Genomic DNA, 4,969 nt, shown 5'->3' on the forward strand with positions numbered 1-4,969 from the left:
TGGGAGTTGGTTCACTCTTCTATTTCGGGACCACCAAAGAAGATGGTAGTTTATCTGTTCAGAAGTCCTGTCTCCGATTACCTGCACAGAGGGCATACCTGGGATACAAGACAGCCAGTGTTAAAACCTGATAGTCCCAGACAAATGAGGATAGTTTGTTACTATGTACATAGCAGTTAATACTTTGGCTACCTGATCTGAAGAGCCAACTCATTGGAAAAGACCCTGATGCTGGGAAAGATTGAAGGCAGGAGGAGAAGGGGACGACAGAGGATGAGATAGTTGGATGGCATCACTGACTCAATGGACATGAGTTTGAGCAAGCTCTGGGAGATAGTGAAGGACAGGTTAGTCTGGCATGCTGCCGTTCAAGGGGTTGCAAAGAGTCAGACGTGACTTAGCGAGTAAGCAATAACAACCACACAGCAGTCATGAACTTTTCATGAAAAAAAATAATTTGAAGATTTAAAAAAAAAAAGATTCGTTGGCAAAATCAAGCCAACAAACAATCAAAATCAAGTGGTCAGAAATATGATAGGCTTTGTAAAAGAAATGGTAATAAGCACCAACTATATTTGTGTTTAAAATGAAACCACTGTGGAGGTTATAAGCCAGCATGTCTTATAAGTTTTATAAATTTTAACAAGGTACTATAATTATGCAAATAACAAATGTTGAAAAGTAGAGAGAGAGAGGGAGTCAGGAGGTCCTTTATTGAGCTAATTTCTTTCATGATAGGAACTTGATTCTGTTTGAAATTGAAACAAGTAGGGGGAAAAAAATGACAAAGGAAAAAGCCCACGGTGACCTCTACCTTCTTAATGGCTTTACATCATTAAAGCTTTACTGAGCCTCAAAATGATCTTTGGGAAATGAACATACCTTATTGTAAGGAAACATTTATTTGAAGTTACACCTTAATTCCTTTTTCTCCTTTTACAGAAGTATTAAATTTTAAAATTTTGTCTTAAAACTAGCATTTATAGTACAGGCATACCTCATTTTATTGTGCTTCATACATATTGCATTTTTTGAAATAGACTGTTTCTTGCAACCTGGCATCAAGCATGTCTGTTGGCACCTTTTTTTTTTAAAGAGCATTTGCTCACATTGTGTCTTTGTGTCACAGTTCGGTAATTCTCATATTTCAAACTTTTCATTATTATTATATTTGTCATAGTGATCTGTGATCAGTAATTTTTGATACTGTTGTAACTGTTTTGGGGTGAGTGAACATACCCGTATAAGATGGTGAACTTAATAAATGTTATCTGACTGCTTTATCGACTGCCCTTTCCCCATCTCTCTCCCTCTCCTCTGGCCTTTGTATTACCTGACACGCAACACTGTAATTAGGCCAATAACTTCTCAGTGGCCTCTAAGTATTCAAGTAAAAGGAACAGTCACATGTCTTTCACTTTAAAGCACAAAGCTAGAGATGATTAAGCTTAGTGAGGAAGGCATGAAAAGCCGAGATAGGCAGGCTTCCTGCACCAAACAGCCAAGCAGTGAATGCAAAGGAAACATTCTTTCAGGAAATTAAAAGTGTTACTCCAGATTTAAGAAAGTGAAATAGCCTTATTGCTAGTATGGAGAAAGTTTTGATGGTGTGGATAGAAGATCAAACCAGCCACAACATTCCTTTCAGCCAAAGCCTAATCCAGAGCAAGGCCCTAACTCTCTTCAATTCTCTAAGAGTTCAGAGAGGTGAGGAAGCTGCAGAAGAAAAGCTTGAAGTTAGCAAAGGTTGGTTTATGAGGTTAAAAAAAATAAAGCCATATCCATAACATAAAAGTGTGAGGTGAAGCAGCAGGTGCTGATGTGGAAGCTATAGCAAGTTAATGAGAAGATCTAGCTAAGATAATGAAGGTGACTGAATAACAGATTTTCATTGTAGACTTCTATTGGAAGAAGATGCCATCTAGGATTTTCATAGAGAAGAAAAGTCAGTGCCTGGCTTCAAAGGATAGACTGACTCTCTTGTTAGGAGCGAAGGGAATTGGTGAGTTGAGGTTGAAGTCAGTGCTCATTTACCATTCTGGAAATCTGAGGACCCTTCCTAATTCAGTTCAGTTGCTCAGTCATGTTCAACTCTTTGTGACCCCATGGACTACAGCACGCCAGGGCTTCCCTGTCCATCACCAACTCTCAGAGCTTATTCAAATTCATGTCCATAGAGTCAGTGATGCCATCCAACCATCTCATCCTCTGTCGTACCCTTCTCCTCCTGCCTTCAATCTTTCCCAGCATCAAGGTCTTTTCCAGTGAGGAGTCAGTTCTTTGCATCAGATGGCCGAAGCGTTGGAGCTTCAGCTTCAGCATCACTCCTTCCAATGAATATTCAGGACTGATCTCCTTTAGCATGGACAGGTTGGATCTCCTTGCTGTCCAAGGGACTCTCAAGAGTCTTCTCCAACACCACAGTTCAAAAGCATCAATTCTTTGGCGCTCAGCAGAGTCCAACTCTCACATCCATACATGACTACAGGAAAAGCCATAACTTTGACTAGACGGACCTTTGATGGCAAAGTAATGTCTCTGCTTTTCAATATGCTGTCTAGGTTGGTCATAGCTTTTCTTCCAAGGAGCAAGCATTTTTTACTTTCATGGCTACAGTCACCATCTGCAGTGATTTTGGAGCCCTCAAAATAAAGTTGTCACTGTTTCCATTGTTTTCCCATCTATTTGCCATGAAGTGATGGGAACAGATGCTATGATCTTAGTTTTCTGAATGTTGAGTTTTAAGCCAACTTTTTCACTCTCCTCTTTCACTTTCATCAAGAGGCTCTTTAGTTCCTCTTCACTTTCTGCCATAAGGGTAGTGTCATCTGCATATCTGAGGTTGATATTTCTCCTGGCAATCTTGGTTCCAGCTTGTGCTTCATCCAGCCCAGCATTTCTCATGATGTACTCTGCATATAAGTTAAATAATCAGGGTAACAATATGCAGCCTTGATGTACTCCTTTTCCTATTTGGAACCAGTCTGTTGTTCCATGTCCAGTTCTAACCTTTGCTTCCTGACCTACATACAGATTTCTCAAGAGACAGGCCAGGTGGTCTGGTATTCCCATCTCTTTCAGAATTTTCCACAGTTTATTGTGATCCACACAGTCAAAGGCTTTGGTGTAGTCAATAAAGCAGAAGTAGATGTTTTTCTTGAACTCTCTTGCTTTTTTGATGATCCAGTGGATGTTGGCAATTTGATCTCTGGTTCCTCTGCCTTTTCTAAATCCAGCTTGAACACCTGGAAGTTCATGGTTCACGTGCTGTTGGAGCCTGGTTTGGAGGATTTTGAGCATTACTTTGCTAGCGTGTGTGATGAGTGCAATTGTGTGGTAGTTTGAGCATTCTTTGGCATTTGCCTTTCTTTGGGATTGGAATGAAAGCAGAACTTTTCCAGTCCTGTGGCCACTTATGAATTATGAGGACCCTTATGAATTATGTTAAATCTGCTGTGCCTATGCTCTATAAAAGGAACAACAAAGCCTGGGTAGCAGCATATTGTTTACAGCATGGTTGACTGAATGTTTTAACCCACTGTGGACACTTACAGCTCAGAAAGAGATTTCTTTCAAAGCACTACTGCTCATTGACAAGGTATCTGGTCACCCAAGAGCTCTGATGGAGACATAAAATGAGATTAATGTTGTTCTCATGCCTGCTAAGTCAAAATCCATTCTGTAGCCCATGGAGCAAGGAGTCATTTTGATTTTCAGGTCTTACTGTTGAAGAAATATACTTCATGAGGCTATGGCTACAATAGATAATGATTCCTCTGATGTACCTGGGCAAAGTCAGTTGAAAACCACTGGAAAGGATTCATCATTCTGCTGCTGCTGCTGCTAAGTTGCTTCAGTCATGTCCGACTCTGTGCGACCCCATAGACGGCAGCCCACCAGGGTCCCCCATCCCTGTGGGAAGAGGTCAAAATACCAGCATTGACAGAAGTTTGGAAGAAGTTCGTTCCAACCCTCATGGGTGATTTTGAGGGGTTCAGGACTTCAGTGGAGAAAGTAATTGTGGATGTAGTGGAAATAACAAAAGAGCTAGAAGTGGAAGTGGCTCAGACAGTAAAGAATCTGCCTGCCAATGCAGGAGACCCAGGTTCAGTCCCTAGGTTGGGAAGATCCCCTGGAGAAGGGCATGGCAACCCACTGCAGTATTCTTGACTGGAGAATTCCATGGACAAAGGAGCCTGGCGGGCTATAGTCCATGGGGTCACAGAGTTGGACTTGGCTGAGCAATTAATACACACACACACACACACACACAGAAGTAGAAGTGGAGTCTAGAGATGGGACTGAATTGCTTCAATCTCATGATAAAACTTGAGTGGATGAGGAGTTGCTTCTAATGGATAAGCAAAGAAGGTAGTTTATTGGTGAAGATGCTGTGAAGACTGTTGAAATGACAAGCATTTAGAATATTACATAAACTTAGTTGATAAATCAACCTCAAGATTTGAAAGGGTTGATGCCAATTTTGAAAGAAGTTCTGTCAAGAATAAAATGCTATCAAACAGCTTTGCCTGCTACAGAGAAATTATTCCTGAGCGGAAGAGTCAATGGTGTGGCAAACTTCATTGTCTTCTTTCAAGAAATTGCCACAGTCACCCCACCCTTTATCAGTCGCCACCCTAATCAGTCAGCAGCCATCGACATTGACCCTCCACCAGCCAAAAGATTATGACTCACTAAAAGCTTAGATTATGGTTAGCATTTTTTAGCAATACAGTATTTTTAAATTAAAAATACTATGCACATAGTCTTTTTAGATGTAATATATTACGCGCTTAGTGGACTACAATATAGAGTAAATGTGACTTTCATGTGCACTAAGAACCAAAAAACTCATGTGACTTACTTTATTGTGATGTTTGCTTTGTTGTAGTGGTCTGGAAACAGACCTACAATATCAGAGTGACGTCTCTATATGCTTTTAATCTTTTGTCTGTATTTCTCTCTCTAG

At 40.6% G+C, this 4,969-nt stretch overlaps 1 protein-coding gene across 16 annotated transcripts in view; it reads left to right on the forward strand.

Moving 5' to 3' along the window:
* The window catches only part of GCNT1 (glucosaminyl (N-acetyl) transferase 1), a 220,675-nt gene that overhangs the window by 77,679 nt on the left and 138,027 nt on the right, over nt 1-4,969 (forward strand). The window lies entirely within an intron of this gene.

Source organism: Bos grunniens, chromosome 8 (assembly GCF_055505025.1).
Source record: "Bos grunniens cultivar Pamir isolate PY7600 chromosome 8, Bosgru_T2T1.0, whole genome shotgun sequence".
NCBI lineage: Eukaryota > Metazoa > Chordata > Mammalia > Artiodactyla > Bovidae > Bos > Bos grunniens.